A 21,508-nucleotide genomic window follows, 5' to 3' on the forward strand; every position below is an offset into this window, starting at 1 on the left:
GATTTGATATTAAAAAGTTTACGATTGCAAAAACAAGACGACCTAGAAAGGTATGCCGAACAACGAAAAAAAGTAAAGAGAATCCTAAGGGAGCGGAAACGAAAGTATATGGATGATAAAATAAAGCACAATGAAGAAAATTACAAAAAAAATGAAATAAAAAATGTTTACAAAGAGATAAAATACATTAAAACTGGGTACCAGGGAAGAACGATGAATGTTAAAGATAAGCAAGGAAACCTGATAGTGGACAAAGACCAAATATGTGAAAGGTGGAAAGAATATTTCGAAGAGATGCTAAATGACGGAGTGACTACTGAAGAAAATTATAATGTACCTAAACCTCAAATAGTAATAGAAAAAATACCAAATCCTACAAGAGAAGAAATTGAAGAAATAATAAAAGATATGAAAAATCAAAAAAGCCCCGGGGAGAGCGGCATTGTGGCAGAGAACATAAAATATGGAGGAGAGGCCTTAATAAACAAACTTAGTGAGCTAATACTAAAAGTATGGGATGCCGAAGAAATGCCTCAAAAATGGACTAAGTCGATTATAATTCCTATACACAAAAAGGGAGATAGAACTGAATGCGCAAACTATAGAGGAATATCCTTATTAGAGGTAATATATAAAGTACTCGCCATACTAATTAAAAAACGATTAGAAATATATATAGAGAAGAATCTAGGAGAATACCAGGGAGGATCTCGGAAAGAAAGATCAACAACCGATTTTATGCTAAAACAAATCCTGATCAATTGCTATGAATACATTATTTCAGCACAAGTACTTTTCATTGATTACAAAGCACGATACAATAGACAGAAACAAATTAATAGAAACGCTAAAAGAATTCCAAGGGCCAGAAAAAATAATAAGATTGGTAAAAATGACGATTAGACAAACCATTTGTGCTGTGAGATGCAACGGTAGAGTCTCAGAAGAATTCAAAGTAAAAAAAGGTGTTCGCCAAGGAGACCCGTTGTCTACATTGCTATTTAATATAGTTCTAGAAAAAATTGTAAGGGTTACTGGGATAAACAGGTCCGGAACTATTTTATATGAGGAGCACCAATGCTTAGCATACACTGATGATGTGGTTCTCATTGCAAGAAATGGAAAAGAACTATCAAATATAGTAAAAAGACTGATTCGGGAAAGCTCTAAAATGGGACTGAAAGTTAATATTAATAAATCGAAGTACATGGAGATCACGAGCAAAAAAGGAATAAACACCAGGGGATCCTTTAAAATGGAGGTGAATTATGGATCAGTAGTAGAATTCGAGAAGGTGGATGAATATATGTACTTAGGTACTCTCATTAATCAGACATGTAAGGAAGAAACTGAAATCAACCTGAGACTGACCAAGAGCAACAGGTGTACTGGAGCCATGAGCAAAATAATTAAGGCCAAAGATATATCTCGTAATACAAAAATAAGACTATACAAAACTATAATTAGACCCACAATGCTATACGCTGTCGAGACATAGACTATGAACAAAACCATACAGAACACATTGGAAGCATGGGAAAGAAAGATATTTCTTAGAATGTTTGGTGGAAAAGTGGTAGAGGGAGAATGGAGAAGACGAACTAATGCAGAAGTGTACCATTTGTATATATGCCACCATACAACAACAGATGTACGACGTAGATGCAAGGTGAAGAACAGAAGAACTTAATGTTCTTCACAAAAAGAACGTTTGTGAAGAACATTAAGATCTAGATTAAAATCAGAAGAGTAGAATGGGTAATCGTATCAACCAAATGGCAACAAATAGATTAATAAAGACGGTGAGAGATGGTTTACTAATAGGAAGGCGATCACTGAGAAGATCATGAAAATAGTAGAATGACAACTTACTGGAGACAGATTAAAAAACCGAGTCATGTTCACATAAAAAGAAGAAGAAGAAGCTTTTTTAAATGCTGGTCAGGACCTGAACCATCGTTCGTAAAATCATTCACAAAAAAGTGTGATCTGACCGCCCTGTTTCTAAAATCAAGCTTACAAAATCTTATTATTCAATTAGTTATTTCGTATTTATTTACTCTTCATAAACTGAAAATATAAAAAAAATTAAGATTACGAAATAATAGATTTTTTACTGTCTGGAACAGTGAATAAAGTAGAGTAACGAATATTCATTTTGTCTGCAAGTATGCTATGAACTGGGTAGGTGCAGAAATACCTGAAAGTTTTAATACGAATTAAGTGGTAGCACTCGATTTCTCTTTAAAGATTTATCAGGTCAACCGTGCTGTGTTTTGCACACGAAATTATCGTTTGTGGCGTACAAAACCGAATCTATATAAAAAAAATTATAAAATGTACCAAATATAAATCAGACGTACACCCGGAAAGAAAAGTACTATACGGTGACAGTCTGGGAATGGCTCGCGGCTAGACAAAACAGTGGAGATGGTCGTGCGGTCCACAAAACAAAAAAAATCCGAAGTTATATCAGGGGCGCCAGGTAAATTGGCCCACAGCCTTCCCTACGTTACTATTCAATAAACCACCAACTTACCAATAGGTTTACTACTAAAATACTAAGTAACAGTATACAACCTGAATAAATAAAAAAAAATAAATGAAATTGTCAGATTAGAATTTAGTCAATTTTAATAAATAGATTCCCAAAATAGTTGAAAATAAATACATACATACTACATATTACAATATTATTTAACTTTACCATAGGCTTAATAAAAAAATAATATAAAAATGCGGCTTCTACTTGCCTAACAAAAATTCATAAGTTATTTCTATTTAACAGAACAAAATGAAAGGTAAGACGTATCAAAAGTACCGGACGCTAAGGGGTGTGCGGTTCAATACCAACCAAAAAAAATAATTAACGCAAATAGGACACCACGTGAGCTCAAGTGCGTGCGCAGAAAATAATATAAAAAAATAAATTTCAAATATATAACCCCCCCTTAGACGCAGTTTACAAAATTAAAATAGGTATGTGTAAATATTGAATTAATAAAATAAACCGCAAATTATCTTTAAAAAAAATCTGTAAAGTATTTGTAAATATGAAAATAAAAACTAACAGCAAATAATCTTTAAAAAAAAACTATTGTATTCCGCAAACCAAATTAGACGGTGCTTAAATCTTCCGTTGAAAATTAATTATCGATCCATACCTCGAATATTCATATACTTCACCGCGTGGAATTCCAGTTATAGTTCAGCGTGTCTTCAATCCAAAATCCCATACGATTGCCGATGTACATAGACTTGTGTGACAATGTTGAAAAGTTGAAAATTACAGCCAGATGGAAAAATACGAAGAAGAAGAAGCAGAAAAAAACAAACAAACCAACCAACCAACCCTGAAGCAAGAAAACATTAATTACCATCTGTGTCTAAAATAATTATTTGGAAATAAATATATTGATTTTAACACTTTGTTTATCTGCCTTTTGGCGATAATGGAGCAATACAAAAAAAAACTTGTCTCCGAACTTGAATGTATGAAAACTGATAAAAATGTGAATAGCTTTTTAGAGATGGGATAAAAAAATAACTACAACTTTTTAATTAATTAAAAACGAAATGTTCTAACACTCACCCTTCTTAGCCAGATTAGGGGTTTGAAATATCCCAAATTGGACCGAAGCGTAGCCGGCTATTTGGACTCGTGATTAAGGCTAATTTCTTGATCTAAATACGACTCCCGGTATTCACGTGTACTGTAGATCCGCTTTTTTTAGCGAAATTGTGGATATTCCAAAAAAACCCTTCCACGAAGGCAGCAAATCCCCTTGAATATCCACACGGTTCGGACTAGTCCAGATCCCACATGGAACAGCAGCAAAAGCAAAAAAAACAAAATGCCGTTTTTAATCTAGCCCAACCTTTCAGTAACACTCTCAAACCTGGAATCACTTTCTTTCCGTCGTCTTTCCGAACACTTGACAACTTGACACACGGAGGTCACCGAATAGTACCGAGATTCAAAAATTTCAATTTTATGATCCCAATTCTTCCAAGATAACTCTAGAAAGAACGATCTAAATTAGTTTCTTCACAAAAAAGAGGACGTGTTCCCTTAACTTCAGCACAATTTGCCAGACATTACCCCTATTTGAAAATTACTAATTTTATTTTCGCCACCTTGCTTATAATATATTATAGGCAACCGCTCTTACACGTCCTGAATTATTTAAATTTTGATAAAATAGAGGTGGGACTTTCTACTTTAAATTTGGAACGTAACAACACCTCCCTTTCCCAGAGGAAAATTTACGAGGAAAAACTAGACGAAGAAAATTTTCCCTCGCGCTAGCGACACACTACCTAAACTCTGAGCGAAGTCCACACAATCCACACAATCATCATCCACACCGTCTTCACCATGCGCAAGTACTTGGACAACGAAAGACATACCAACCTCAAACCACACGCACAAAGCAACAACTTACTTACAACACTTACTCCACTTCCACACAACAGTCATCTCTCATCGTATGAGATCAAGTAGAATAGTTTCAAATTCCAACGTCAATCTGACAACACTGATTTGGTCGGTTACTGGATGTTGCCCTTATTCGCGACCTCCCAGCTCTGGGGCATCGCTAGTACTTCACTATACCTCGCATAACATGAGTCCATAAGAAACTCTCCACCACTCGACTCTTACTGATACTGCGAGAAACATCTACCGAAACAGTAGTGTAATTCCAATTGTTCATTAAAATAAAAATGAGATAGGTCTTTCAGAATTTAAATCCGTATACAACGAAATTTAGTGAATCATCCAAAACTAAGCTATTATCCAACAAGATTCACCAAAACATAATTATGTGGCTTCGAAAAAATCCCAATTAAATAGAATGGCTTACTAACATCAAAACAAATCCCAACGCCATATCATCGAAGACAACATATTTCTGACCAAACCTAAGTGACATTCAATTCCATAAATCAAAAGAAATTAAGGCTACCGCAACCCTACGACTTCGTATTGGCTACCTAACACAAAAAAAAAACGAATCGGTTGACCATCCAAATACATCCTAAGAACCGATCATAGCCAACACTCAGTCATCCTTCACGGACACAACAAAAAAAAATAAATACAACCAATTTCAGAAGAATTTACTTAGACTAGACAAAACTTTGCTAGTCCGTTCTACTCCGACCTAAATCCTATCGGGATCACCAGTCGGGTTACTAATCCTTAAATCCTTAATATTCCAAATACCTTGATCCTTGCCATTTTCATCCTCTAAACTATATGTCCAGGGGGAAACTTTCTTCTTCACGAAGTAGGGTCCTATCCATCTAGGAGCTAACTTTTTCGTGAAATATTTAGCGGCATCTGACAACACAAAATTTCTCCGCCATACTGACTGATGGGGCTGAAATTCCTCTGGACGTCTCCGTAGATTATAGGTCTTCTCACACTTAGCCGAAGCTTTATCTAAACGTTTTCTAACATCAACAAATAATTCCTGGAGTCCACGCGATCGATTATATCCCATTTTAGCTACTTCGTCCTCCGGGTCTCCGAGTTTGTCCTTTCGGGAAAAATCTCGTCCATCCACTACCATCTTCCGACCGAAATTTATGAAGTAGGGATCTTGACCAGTCGACTCGTGGTATGCAGTGCGCGTAGCACATGCTAGTTTGGCCAAATTTTCATCCCACTTCCTATGGTTGTCAGCTATATAAGTTGCCATCATTGTTTTAAGGGTTCGGTTATAGCGTTCAGATGGATTGCACTGTGGATGATACAACGCATTATAACGAACTGAGACACCATAGGTTTCCATCATTTTCTTGAAAATACCCGAAGTATACTGGACACCATTATCACATAGTAACAGACGTGGAACTCCAAATACGAGAAAAACTTCTTCTTCTATTTTCTTAACGACATGCACGGCTTTTGAGGATCGCAACGGAAATACCAAAGAAAATTTACTAAACACATCCATTACCACTAAGATAAACTTATAGCCTTGAGTTGATCTTGGGAAAGGTCCCATAAGATCGGTTGCTACTATCTCCCATGGTTGAGTAGCTTTAGGTTGAGGAGTCATAAAGCCTTTGGGCTTACCTTGTTCCACCTTATGCATGGCACACAGTGAGCAACGTCCAACGTAACGAGACACATCACTCCGCAGTTTCGGCCAAAAATACTTCTCGTTAATACGCTTATAAGTTTTCAGGATCCCCATATGACCTGCTAAAGGACTATCATGACACAACTTCAGCACTTCCAATCGTTGACCCTTAGGAACGACTTCCTTCCAATTGTCCGCTTCCTCGACCAAAAATCCATAACTGGGACGGATGTATTTATAAAGTTTGCCACCAGACATTCTCCACTGAGGATACTTCAAGGGATTAGACTCGATTTTTCTACAAAGTTTATCATACCAACTATCACCACTAGGAAGCGGTACAACCTCTTCAACCATATCAAGCACGGGAACTGACCGAGATAACAAATCGGGGACAACATGTTCTTTTCCTTTCCGATGCACAATCTTAAAGTCATATTGTTGCAATCTTACCGCCCATCGAGCTAATCTTCCAGTAGGATCCTTCAAATTTTGAAGCCATACGAGGGATGCGTGATCAGTCACGACCCTAAACGGAACACCCTCCAAATAAGGACGCAGTTTTTCGACTGCCCATAACACAGCTAAACATTCCCGTTCCGTCGTGGAAAAATTCCTTTCTTGACGCGTTAGTGATCTGCTCAGGAAACTAATTACTTCGTCACCATCCGGGCCTGGCTGCAATAACACGGCGCCCACTCCATATCCTGAGGCATCACATTGGACAACAAAAGGCAAATTGTAGTCAGGACAATTAAGTATCGGAGCAGAAACTAGACATTCTTTTATTTTCTGAAAAGATTCTTCACAACTCGGGGTCCAATTGAATTTTCTTCCTTTCTTCAATATCGCTGTAATTGGAGCTAGTAGTGTCGCAAAGGAAGGAATAAATCTTCGATACCAGGAAAATGTGCCTATGATGCTACGAACTTCCTTGACGGATGTGGGTGTTGGGATACGTAGCATAGCCTTGACCTTATCACCATCAACATGTAGTCCATTCCTATCAACCACATGACCCAAATACTTTAGTTCCGGTCTACAAAATTGACATTTATCCCAGCTAACGGTTAACTTAGCTTCTCTCAAGCGTCTAAAGACTTCCTCTAAGATCCTTACATGTTCTTCAATAGACTTTGTCACGATGACCACGTCATCCAAGTAAGTAAAAACATAGGGTTCCAACTCCGGACCGAGGACACGATCTATCAACCTCTGCCATGTAGCCGGGGCATTATGTAATCCAAAAGGCATTCTGCAAAACTGAAAAAGACCTCGACCAGGAACCGTAAAAGCAGTATAAGGCCTGGAAGCCTTAGCAACAGGTACCTGCCAATACGCCGACTTAATGTCTATGGTGGAAAGATAATGCGCGTTCTTTAATTTATTTAAAATATTAGAGATGTACGGTAATGGGTAGCCATCCCTCTCTGTTGCGGCATTAAGCTTTCGATAGTCTACGCAGAACCTCCATTTTGGTTCTTCACCTTCTGGAACCTTTTTCTTCACCAAGAGAATCGGGGACGACCAAGCACTATTCGATCGCTCCACTACTCCTTTCGCCAACATATCTTCTAGCTCTTTATCAATATGGCTTTGGATTACTGGGGATACAGGATAGTAACGTTGTTTTATGGGTGCAGATTTACAAACAATCACATGCTCAGTGACATCAGTACAACCAAGAGAAGTGCCCATTAGTTCACGACTTCTATTAATAACTTCATCCAATTGCGACTTCTCTGCATCGGTCAAAATAGTTTGACCTCGGAGATGATCCACTGAACCTACCATTGCTGGAGCGTCCGAAAAATACCATTCGTTATGCCTCAAATCTGGAACGATACCCATAACACGCCAAAAATCAGATCCTAAAATCAGAATGTGCGGTACGTCCAAAATAACTAATACTGGCAAGACACGCAAGCGATCCCTAACCATGAAAGGTACTAAACATTCCCCCAACGATTCACACATCTGACCATTCGCCACTCTACAAACGGTCTTCTTCGAAGTATCCAACTCTAAACCCAAGTTTTGTAAAAATTTCCAACCAGTTCTTCCTACAATGGTCTTTGAAGCACCAGAATCCAATAATCCCAAAATTTCCTTTCCTAAGACTTTAACTTTCAAATATGGACGTTCATCTCCTTCGGAATGATGTAAAATAAAGTCTAAAATAGGACGTAGGTTGGTCGAGTCAACGTCGGCAACACCTCTTCGACCAGTTAGGTGCGCTTCCTTCCGTTTCCCGAATTACACGAAGGACAAGTTCTGACTGTAAACCCTTCTTTCTTACACTTAAAACAGTGAACAGCCTCCTTCTTCATTAAACACCCTACTGCCTTATGGCCTGACTGATTACAACGATAACAGACTAAAGTCCTAAACTTTCCTCTAGCTGACTCCGATTCGGATGAAGCGACAGGACCCTCACTAACACTACTACAACTTTCAGCATCCACACTGATATAAGCTAGGTCCTTTTCCAAAGTATTCATTTTCCTACTATTCGGTTCAACATAGTTCCTAATACAATCACGTCTTTCCTCCATACTGCGACATAGAACACGAAGTTCCTCCAAGGTAGCTGGCAAAGGATCACGTAATCTATCTTGATAGAACGGATGCAAATTCCTAATAACTATAGACAATTTAACTTCCTCTGGAACATGACAACGCAAGCGATTAAAGTAACTATTCATTATTGCCAAGTAAACTCCAATAGTCTCAGACGAATGCTGAGTTCTCCTCCGAAGCTCTTCAAAAAGCGCTTCCCCATGGTGAGCTGACAGGTACTCCCTACGAAACTCTTCAACTAATTCAGCCCAACTCCCTACACGTAGACGAACATCTTTATAAAACTGATAGGCTTTATCCGAAAATAAATCTATACCTGATTCCAAAAGTATACTATCTGGTACATGACGAGCGAGACTCAATTCATTCACCATCTCAAAAAATGCAGAAATAGACATACCCCTAGCAGAACCTGAAAACTTTTCTATTCCCCATTTATGAGGAAGTATCATCCCAGAAGAAAAACTAGAGACAGACCCTGAAAAAACATTATTACCAGCTTGTGACATCGCTCCAGGAGAAGAAGCATGAACTTGTCCTACCCCTGCCTGAAAAGACTGATTTAAAACCGAAATCACATCGAGCGCTACTGGTACCGAACCAGATCCGATTGGATGCTGCTTATCATGTAAATCCTGTGACAACTTCAAAATCTCAGCAAGAAAGTCTGACTTAACAACCTGGGCTGCGTCTGCATCGTCACCTGTTGGCAATACCATAAGATCAATTCTCCCCAAGACATGGTTAATCTGTGTCCGCAATCTCAAGGACTCAGCACAAGTAGGAGTTCCGGCAAACTTTCCAACAGCCGTATTCAGCTCCGCAAGTTTAGTCTCGATTGCAGTTTTATCCTGTGAAAAGGTGAATGGGTGCTCAGGATATCTAAAGCTTTCATTTGCTGCCTCACGACTAAGTGCATCAGACAGACTAGACCTCATAGACTCAACAGTGCCAGTAGACACTCCACGAATTTTGAGTTCATATTCCAGTTCCTCTTTCCTTAAGTAGTTGGGTACAAGTTTTCGCACCATCTTGCCAAAGTTCAAAATTTAAAAAAAAAATGTATCAACCGAAAGGAGCAAATATTCAAACAAAATCAAGATATAAGTAAAAATATTAACACACAGGTACAGTTTACTTTATTAATGGGAGCAAACCAAAAGCAAAATAAAAGTAATAGTCGCTTTATTCAATCTATAAAATTTCACAAAAGATTTTCAAAATTTCATTGTTTCAGAACAAATTACAAGTCACAACATAATCTCAAAAAAAAAGATTTTACATTCCCTAACATAAGTAAGTTAAACCACAATGTAGAATTTCGAAGTCCAACTTCTCAAAAAAATAAATTTGAACTCCAACTGAAATAGAAATATTTCAAAGTCCTAATATATCCATAATTCTTCTAAGTTCCACAACACCACTTCAAAGTATCTTCTTTTAAGTTCCATTTTTGGCTTCTTCCAACTTCACGTCACACAAAAAAAAAAAACTAGTAAGCACTTCTTGGCATACACTTCCACTAAACACGAAGTTCTAAGACTACTACTAAGTGCAAAACCAGTGGTAAAGTAAATAAATCAAAGTTAGTCAATTAAAGCCCAAACACGTTAGGTTAACTAATTAAAAGGAATCTACACAAGGGGTTGACAAAAAAACGGTTAATTAATTAAGGGCCCCACGTTGGGCGCCAAAATATGTGGCGTACAAAACCGAATCTATATAAAAAAAATTATAAAATGTACCAAATATAAATCAGACGTACACCCGGAAAGAAAAGTACTATACGGTGACAGTCTGGGAATGGCTCGCGGCTAGACAAAACAGTGGAGATGGTCGTGCGGTCCACAAAACAAAAAAAATCCGAAGTTATATCAGGGGCGCCAGGTAAATTGGCCCACAGCCTTCCCTACGTTACTATTCAATAAACCACCAACTTACCAATAGGTTTACTACTAAAATACTAAGTAACAGTATACAACCTGAATAAATAAAAAAAAATAAATGAAATTGTCAGATTAGAATTTAGTCAATTTTAATAAATAGATTCCCAAAATAGTTGAAAATAAATACATACATACTACATATTACAATATTATTTAACTTTACCATAGGCTTAATAAAAAAATAATATAAAAATGCGGCTTCTACTTGCCTAACAAAAATTCATAAGTTATTTCTATTTAACAGAACAAAATGAAAGGTAAGACGTATCAAAAGTACCGGACGCTAAGGGGTGTGCGGTTCAATACCAACCAAAAAAAATAATTAACGCAAATAGGACACCACGTGAGCTCAAGTGCGTGCGCAGAAAATAATATAAAAAAATAAATTTCAAATATATAACCCCCCCTTAGACGCAGTTTACAAAATTAAAATAGGTATGTGTAAATATTGAATTAATAAAATAAACCGCAAATTATCTTTAAAAAAAATCTGTAAAGTATTTGTAAATATGAAAATAAAAACTAACAGCAAATAATCTTTAAAAAAAAACTATTGTATTCCGCAAACCAAATTAGACGGTGCTTAAATCTTCCGTTGAAAATTAATTATCGATCCATACCTCGAATATTCATATACTTCACCGCGTGGAATTCCAGTTATAGTTCAGCGTGTCTTCAATCCAAAATCCCATACGATTGCCGATGTACATAGACTTGTGTGACAATGTTGAAAAGTTGAAAATTACAGCCAGATGGAAAAATACGAAGAAGAAGAAGCAGAAAAAAACAAACAAACCAACCAACCAACCCTGAAGCAAGAAAACATTAATTACCATCTGTGTCTAAAATAATTATTTGGAAATAAATATATTGATTTTAACACTTTGTTTATCTGCCTTTTGGCGATAATGGAGCAATACAAAAAAAAACTTGTCTCCGAACTTGAATGTATGAAAACTGATAAAAATGTGAATAGCTTTTTAGAGATGGGATAAAAAAATAACTACAACTTTTTAATTAATTAAAAACGAAATGTTCTAACACTCACCCTTCTTAGCCAGATTAGGGGTTTGAAATATCCCAAATTGGACCGAAGCGTAGCCGGCTATTTGGACTCGTGATTAAGGCTAATTTCTTGATCTAAATACGACTCCCGGTATTCACGTGTACTGTAGATCCGCTTTTTTTAGCGAAATTGTGGATATTCCAAAAAAACCCTTCCACGAAGGCAGCAAATCCCCTTGAATATCCACACGGTTCGGACTAGTCCAGATCCCACATGGAACAGCAGCAAAAGCAAAAAAAACAAAATGCCGTTTTTAATCTAGCCCAACCTTTCAGTAACACTCTCAAACCTGGAATCACTTTCTTTCCGTCGTCTTTCCGAACACTTGACAACTTGACACACGGAGGTCACCGAATAGTACCGAGATTCAAAAATTTCAATTTTATGATCCCAATTCTTCCAAGATAACTCTAGAAAGAACGATCTAAATTAGTTTCTTCACAAAAAAGAGGACGTGTTCCCTTAACTTCAGCACAATTTGCCAGACATTACCCCTATTTGAAAATTACTAATTTTATTTTCGCCACCTTGCTTATAATATATTATAGGCAACCGCTCTTACACGTCCTGAATTATTTAAATTTTGATAAAATAGAGGTGGGACTTTCTACTTTAAATTTGGAACGTAACACGTTCGTTGCTTTTAACTAATGGAATAAACTTTAGTTAATTTAGTTTACCTAATAAAGAATACAGATGAACTAATTTTTTCTTTATATTCTGATGAGCAGTTATTCACTGTGGTCGATACAAAAAAAATATATTTTAGTTTATAATGTCAAAGGAAATTTTGCAGTAGAGATAAAACAATGTTTAAGTAGTAAATAAAAAGTGTTCACTAAATCTAGTTAGAATGTTTAAAGAGGTTCTGAAACTGTTTTCTTGTAGTATATCTAAGTTAAATATTATGTTTATATAAGGGGTTAATAAGGGGTTATATAAGGGGTTAAGCGACAAATTGTTGTAATGAAAATTACATTTGACGGGTACAGGGACAAAACCAGATATGTTATTTCTTTTCACTACTGAGTAAATTGAATTTAATTGTTCAAAACCAATTATTTTTATTTCAAAAAGAGATTATAAACAGTGTTTTACATAAAACAAAAGTTAACGTTATTATAAAGTAAAGTCGGCTTTATTGCAAAAAAATCTGTATTAGTCATTAAAAATCTGCGTTACGTTTTGTAGGAACAAAAGCAGCTTCTTCTTCTTAACATGCCATACACCAAAGTGCGTAGGCGACTATCTCATTACTAGAATTCTGTTCTTGGCGGCGTGACACAGCTCGCCTGTATTGTGTATTCCTGTCCATTCTTTAATATTCCTTAACCAGGATAATTGTTTGCGGCCGGCTCCTCTCCTAACTTCGATCTTCCCTTGTAGGATTAACTGTGGTATTTCATATTTTGCTCCTCTCAATATGTGCCCAAGGTAACCAATCTTGCGTTTTTTAAATAATTCAAAGAGTTCTCTTTCCACACCGGCTCTTTTAAGGACGTCATCGTTTCGAACTCTATCCACCCAAGGTATGCGCATCATTCTTCTCAATAACCACATTTCAAATGCTTCAAGTTTGTTGATAGATGTTTTTTTTAAAGTCCACGTTTCCATGCCATAAAGCAAGATGGACCATATGTAGCACTTGACCATTCTGTAGCGTATTTCGAAATTTAGGATTTGATTACATAGGAGCGGTCTGAATTTCACAAAAGCTTATCTTGCCATTTGTATTCGGGTTTTTATCTCTTGTTGTGGATTCGATTGGTCATTGATTGTGGTGCCAAGGTATTTAAAAGTTTTCACGCATTTTATGCGATTGTCACCTATGCATATTATCGGGTTTTCTGGAGGGTTTCTGCTAATGACCATATATTTCGTTTACAAAATGTTGATTTTGAGGCTGCTGAATGCCGCTTGATAACTGCTGATCTTCCAAATTATCAGTTATAATCACTGTGTCGTCCGCATAGCGTAGGTTGCTAATTGGTATGCCGTTCACCTTAATGCCTAATTCCGTGTCTTCTAATGCTTCGGCAAATATATTTTCAACATATAAATTAAAAAGCATCGGAGAGAGTATGCAGCCTTGGCGGACACAAAAGCAGCAATGTCACCTAAAACAGACAAAAGTTAGTAAGTATTAATTTATTTTTTAATGTGTATTTATTTATCAACCTTTAAGTAATTTAAACTTACTGAGCTCAGAGATGAGTCAGGCTCTGGAAAAATGTCACTGCCTTTGGGCTACAAAACCACATAAGACTCATTAGGCCGTTAAACTTAGCCTTTGGAATTAGTAAAGGACCTGTAGCAAGAATTAAAAAAAAAACAAATCTCATTTTTATTTAAAAGTTTCTTATAACTTACTATCGTATACCAGAACAGGAAGCAAAAATTCTCCACATCTTTTGCTGTGGTGATATACCAAACTTTTTGTTAAGTCGTCCAGCTTCCTATGTGATGCACTATGCTTTCCACGCCTGTCTTTAAGACTACTTCATTTGAGGCTTTCCTTTATATAATTTATTTTATTATATTTATTTTAATCCCATTGAAACTGGCAATAGTCTCGTTTCGACGAGGCCTTCTATGCTTGGGATGTAAGACCTAATTAAACTAACCAAATAATAATTTTGTTCATCTGGAGAGCGCAGAGCATTGAAATTTACCAATATTTCTTTTCTTTGCTTTGATTAATTACCTCAAAGCACTTTAACCTTAAGCAGTTACAAGGCTGTCCAGATTCATGAGTCGATATATACAACATTTTAGAGACCTCTGACATCCGGCCGGTAGTCTTCCTTTTTTTTTTGAAGGTATAATTTTGTTTTCAACGGACCCCTCCGAATCACTATTAGCCATAATCGTTTTTTAATAATCACACAAACAAACAAGAACTTACACTTTTGCAGTTACAATAATACTGGCACGTTTCTTAAAAATGAATATTCCATCAGCCGATTTGTTTACATGACATCGTTGGTTTTTTCGCCTGAACGTTTGGACTAAGCTAGTTTTCATTCGGTACTCTATATTTTAGACACTGTTTTACGCCATACTACCACAAATCACCTACCTCTCTTAGTAATCTGTGCATACTACGGTAGTTTTTTCCCAGTTTTATGGTCTGTTTTTTAACCAGGATGAGTAATTCAAATTTTCCGCGCCGTAATGCTTGTTTGTAATTGGTCCAACCGCAGGCAAATTTACTCCACTAAATTATGACATTTTGACACTAATGACATTTGTGAAATTTTAAAATTCAAAATTGATATCGACGATTTTTTGTGTTTTCTGCGCTATTCCTTACATTTTTAGATATTTCGTTTGTATTTATATAAAAAACAGTTCTTTTCAGAACTATTTAGCGATATATTAGTGTTATTAAGATAACAATATGGATTCGATGCCAAGTACTAGTGGTAATTATTCCTCTCCACTTAAAAAACGCCGTGTAGATTTGGGTCATTTATCTTCAAATGAGAAACAATGCATTATAACCATGTATAAACAAATCAAAATTCTGGAATTTAAATAACAGTCACGGTAGCAAAAATAAAACAGGCAACAGGTAGAATTGGTAGGTAGGTTTTGCAGAATAGTTATTGTTAAAATCAAGACTTACTAAAGTAATGTGCTAATTTTATTAGCACATCACTTTAGCTTGTATTAGAATATAAGCAGACTGGAACAGTAATATTGTAAAATTCCATTGGATTTTAGATATCATTTTATCACGAATATACGGACGATTTTCTTCTACAATATGATAAATAAACTCTAAAAATTCTTCAACTTCTTCATAACAGTCCAACATTTTTTTATTGTAATTAGAAATACTAAATAATATATATTGGAAGTTAATTCGAAAAATTATTATTCAAATATAAACAATCAAAGTTATGTTAGAATCAACGTGTGGTGTGCCATACTGATTACTGGATTACCGCAAGGCCGAGATAATCAACAAAAAAAGAAGATGTATTTGGTGACTTTTCTAGTAACTTTCTTGGGTGTGAATCTGTCTTTTTAGTTTACTCCTGGTTAAAAAACCGAGTATAGTACTCTAAAATATAGGTCGTTCATGGCCACGTCAATGGCGCCTCTACCGAGATTTTCAATAAAAATTGACATATCTGGTTTTTTCTCTGTACCCTTCATATTACACTTGTTTGTGAAGTTTAAACTTCCTAAATCATTTTAAAAATTTTAAAAAAACTTAAATTAAGAAAAGATAGGTGCCAAAAAGACGCTTGTGGTCGTTTTCAGATTTTAAGTACAATTTGTAACGTTTCTAGTTTGTTTACTTGCGGCTGTCAGTTTTTTGGATTTTTTGCATTTTTTTTTGTCCTATTTTTGCATTTGCATAGAAGCTATTTATATTAACTTAAAAAGAAATAACCCTTGGGAGTTAGCTGTATACCATATAGTTAAAAAACTCGAACGCCGAAGTAAAACACTTCTGTTGTAAGTGGTATAAGGTAATTCTAGGAGAGATGGCGTACAAAATTTAGAACTTCGTTATAATCTTTATTTGAAAAGATACAAAATCGTGTAAACTATCAAGTTAAAGAGCATTTAGCTGACTACCTTTTAATAATAACATAAAGATGTTATTTCTAAAAAAACTAAATAAAATGAACAAAATGTATTTTAAGAAAAAAGCCATCTCTCCTCTACTATATAGGAGAGATGACTCGCCACCTAAGGTGAGATGTCGTGCTCATATTTATTATTATAATATTTTAGAAGAATATTCAAGTCTACATATTCATTTTTAGTTTTACATATTTTTCTTCCATACACATCACAAAAGTTTACGTATTTTTTACAACTCTCATGCATCCAATTGACGCACTGAATCCAATCTTCGGGCTTAGAGGTCTTTTCATAATCTTCGCCGCAGCTAACACATGTTGCTTCTTCTTCATCGCCGCTGGAAGAATGGTCATAAATAATAGATTCGTCCCCATGGTCTTAATCAGAGGAAGAACCTTTATATTTTACCGACACCCTCATTTCATTAATTAATAAAAATACCAAAGAAATAAAGAAAAAAAAAATGTGAGGTTAAGCGAAATATCTGGATGACAGACGGCTTAGTAAAATCGCTTAATAAAAAAAATCAACTTTAGAGAAAATTTATGAACAACCCAGACGACCTAACATTAAAAAAGAATACACAATTTACAAAAATAAATTAAATAAGCTAATTATTGAGGCAAAAAAAAATTATTTTCACACGGAAATTACAAAATATAAAAATAGTTCTAAAGGTCTGTGGAATACTATTAAAAAATTGGATAATAATAGTACAAAAAGTGAAATTAATTTCATTTTAAATCAAAATAATGAGGTTATCACTGATAGTCAGAATATTAGCAATATTTTTGTAATGTAGGGTGCACGCTTGCTAAAAGTATTAAAATATCATCCTCTCCTGATCCTCCAAAAAATGCATGTCATAGTACGTTTGTTTCTAAAACCCGTAACAAAATCAGAAGTGCAGAGTATTATTCATTCCCAAATAAACCAAAAAAAAATCTTCTGGCATAGACAACATTTCCGCCGATCTGTTAAAGATCATTTGTAATTATGTTGTTGATCCGATAACTGATTTAATAAATAAAATATTTGAACATGGTATATGTCCTGACCTTTTTAAAAAAGCTGTAATTACTCCTATATTTAAAAAAGGTGATACAAAATTGGTGCAAAATTATCGTCCTATATCACTTATTACCAGCCTTGCAAAAATTTTTGAAAAGGCCTTAGCAGAACGAGTAAATCAATATCTTACAAAGTTTAACCTGCTGTCTCCAAACCAATTTGGCTTTAAGAAGGAATGTTCCACTTCAGATGCTATAACGTCCTCTACTGATTATTTATATAAGATGCTGGAAAATGGCTCTCCTACTTTAGCGATATTTTTGGGTCTAGCTAAGGCATTTGACACTGTTAGTCATCAGCAGTTGTTAAGTGCTTTGGATGATCTGGGAATAAGGGACACACCGTACTTACTATTTTAAAGTTATTTAAAAAATGGATCGCAAATTGTCAACATTAATAACAAAGTAAGTGCTGAAAAAATCATTGAGTATGGTGTGCCGCAAGGAACTGTTTTAGGTCCTTTACTGTTTTCAGTATATATAAATGATCTAGCATCAATGAAAATAAATGGAAATATTATTTGTTTTGCTGACGATACTGTCATACTTTACACTAGTGATTCTTGGGAAAAACTTAAAACTTTAGCAGAAACAGAAACTATAAAGGTTCTAGAATGGCTAAATAGGAAATTACTGACAGTTAACACTGATAAAACTTATTTCATACCATTTTCAATATACAAAAACAATTTACCAGACTTTTTGGAATTAAATCTAAGCTATAATAACGCGTTCATTAAAATAAATAGGAAAAAATACATAAAATATTTAGGAGTTTATATTGATTGTCACTTCAAGTGGGATGTACATATTGATATGTTATGTAAAACTCTAAGAATGTTATTATACAAATTTAGATATCTCAGCAATATTCTTAATTTGTCTTACTTAAAGATAATATACTATTCTTTAATAGAGTCACGTCTTAGATATGCCATTTTAGCATATTAGCATATTATTTAGCATATTATTAGCATATCTCATTTAAATAAACTTGAAATATTACAAAGGAGGTTTTTGAAAATAATGCTAAAAAAATCTCACTTATATTCTTCAGAACTTCTTTATCAGAAAGCAGATATTTTTAGTATTAGACAGTTATATTTGTTAAACATTATTTTGCTTACATACAAAAATAAACATGTTTTAAAATCAATGGATCATACTTACAGCACTAGAAGAAAAGTTCAGGACTATGTTCAAATTACTAGTACTTATAAATCAATTGGAAAACACAATTTCTCTTACTTCATTCCTAGAATATTTAATTATTTACCCGAGATGTATAAAACTTACATAAGAAAAATCAACTCATTTAACATGATTAAATCCATTTTTACAAAATTTCTCAAGAACAGTGGATCTGAAATTTTGAATGCGATCTTTTTAAATTAAATTCATCATAATAACTAATACTATATAGTATACGTTGTAACAATTTTTTGTATTATCAACCTAATGGTACTGTAGAACAAATATTGAATAGTGTAAATGAGTGTAATCCCTGAGCACAACCTCTGGTTCATCAGGGAATTTCTTCTTTGTTTATTAACAAATTATGTTGAATTATCATATTGTAACATTGTTGTATATTGTATATTGGAAAGTAAATAAACATTATTATTATTATTATTATTAATATTTCGTATTGTTTTTAGCGCGTGGTTTGTTAATTTTACGTTTCGACACTGTAGTAGTTTTCTTCTTTTTACGATTAGTTTTAAGTGTTTTTTTTATCAATATTGGCGCTATCGGTTAATATAGCAGCAACTTGCTTACTTCTCTTTCTGACAGAAGCACCACTAGTTAATGCAGGTGCAGGAGAAATGATATCTAGTAACTTTCCCGGAGTCTCTTCCTCTGAATTTTCCTTTTTGGTAATAACTGTTTCTGCAGGCGGAGGAGTAATATCTATGAAACACTTTGGTTTGTTTATGTCAACTAAAGGATTGGGAATGTGCTCCGGAACTCTTTCGGAATTTGCTTGTGAATTGTTATTAGTACTGCTCGTACCCAAATAAGCGTATTCTGGAGTTACGGATGGATCAAGTGGGACAATACTAGTAGCTTTAAATGATGAAACAGCATTTTGAACTGTTGCTTATTTTTCCCAAGCTGTGGCGAAGAGTCGACCAAATTGAAGTCTGCCTATTCTTCGTCCTGGATTTCCTCTTAAATATAAATCGCGTTTACACCCATTTCTCCATTTTCAATTAATGTAATTGCTTGCACAAGCTGCTCCTCCAACCACTTGCCTCTAGACACACTTCCTTTTCGCACATATTCTGTCGGCATGTCTGCAAAAAATTAAAAAGTAGTTTAAAACCCATTTACCGGCATGCGCCATCTCTCCTACACTAATCACCAGCCAACTCACCTAAACTTATAAGGAGAGATGGCTCAGTCGTTTTTACCTCGAAATTGTGGAATGTGATCGTGAAAAGAGGTTAGAATAATAAAAAAATAATCTAACAGGTTATAGTGTTTAGTTTAATATGTAATAGATATATAGCATTATTAATGTAATTGCTTGCACAAGCTGTTCCTCCAACCACTTGCCTCTAGACACACTTCCTTTCCGCACATATTCTGTCGGCATGTCTGCAAAAAATTAAAAAGTAGTTTAAAACCCATTTACCGGCATGCGCCATCTCTCCTACAGTAATCACCAGCCAACTCACCTAAACTTATAAGGAGAGATGGCTCAGTCGTTTTTAGCTCGAAATTGTGGAATGTGATCGTGAAAAGAGGTTAGAATAATAAAAAAATAATCTAACAGGTTATAGTGTTTAGTTTAATATGTAATAGATATATAGCATTATCTTACCTGACGTTGTATCCGACTGTCGTAGTGTAAAAATTTTCAATGATTCACACGCTAAATATCTTAGCTTATTTACGCAACTTAAACACGTGTTTAGAACGGCACCGTAGACAACTAACACTAATTTCAATACAGGCTTTCGTACAAGGTTGCCAAAATGTTAGCAATGTGAGTGGGGACGGGGATAGTAACAGCAGGTCATCTCATCTGATACGCCATCTCTCCTAGAACTACCCTACTTCTTTAAGTGCTATCTCCGCGACGGAGTTTGGCAATCATCATGGCTATTCTGACCTTCAAGGCAGCTGCTCTGAACAATTGGCTTGAGCTACAACCAAACCACTCTCTCCGGTTCTTCAACCAGATAACGCGTCTTCTTCCTACGCTTCTTCTACACTCTACTTTTCCTTGAATTATGAGTCTCAAGATGTTGTATCTTTCGCCTCTCATCACATGTCCGAGATATTGCAATTTCCTTTCTTTTATTGTATTTTCCATTTCCCTCTCTCTGCCTATTCTCCTTAACACTTCTGTATTCGTGATTTTATCTACCCATGGAATCCTTAACAATCTACCCTATTTAATTAAAATTAAATTTAAAAATCCAAAACGATTAAGTTCAAAACGTTTTTAGACATCAGTGAATTCGTCCATCTTCAGTGAATCTAAAATTAAGCAATATCACTAAATTATTAAAAACGTAGGGTAAAATTTTGACTATGATATGCAAACATGTGGTTTATTACTTACTTTTTGTAGTACTTGCTAAATAACCAAACAGTGGTTGAGTTTAAAGGGATGAAACTATATTTACTACTACTACTAAGGATTTCCACAGTTTTCACTGTCTTCCTTCACTCAACCGTTTTCTCCAATTTTCCCTGTCATTCCAGTCTCCATCTCGCAGGGTTCTTTTCTCCATAGCCTCGTCGATTTCATCTGTGAATGACCTTCGGGGTCTTCCTCTCTTTCTTCTTCCAATCGGGCTCCATTCTGTGATTTTGTTTATCCAGCGTCCTCTGTCCGCTCTTCTGACGTGGCCGTACCAGAATAGTCTCTTCTCCTCTATATAGTCGATTATGTCTGATTGCACTCCCATTCTCCGCTTAATCTCTGCGTTTTCAATTCTGTCTCTTTTTGTAAGTCTACAGCTTCTCCTCAGGAACTCCATTTCTACTGCTCTTATTCTACCTCTATTTCTCTAATTTATTGTCCAGTTTTCGGACCCATATGTCAGGATACTTTTTGTCAGGGTATTATATATTCTCTTTTTTGTCTTTATCGTAATGTTCTTATCCCACAACACTGAGTTTAGTTGTCTTATACAG

This window comes from Diabrotica undecimpunctata, chromosome 5 (assembly GCF_040954645.1).
Source record: "Diabrotica undecimpunctata isolate CICGRU chromosome 5, icDiaUnde3, whole genome shotgun sequence".
NCBI classification, from domain to species: Eukaryota; Metazoa; Arthropoda; class Insecta; order Coleoptera; family Chrysomelidae; genus Diabrotica; species Diabrotica undecimpunctata.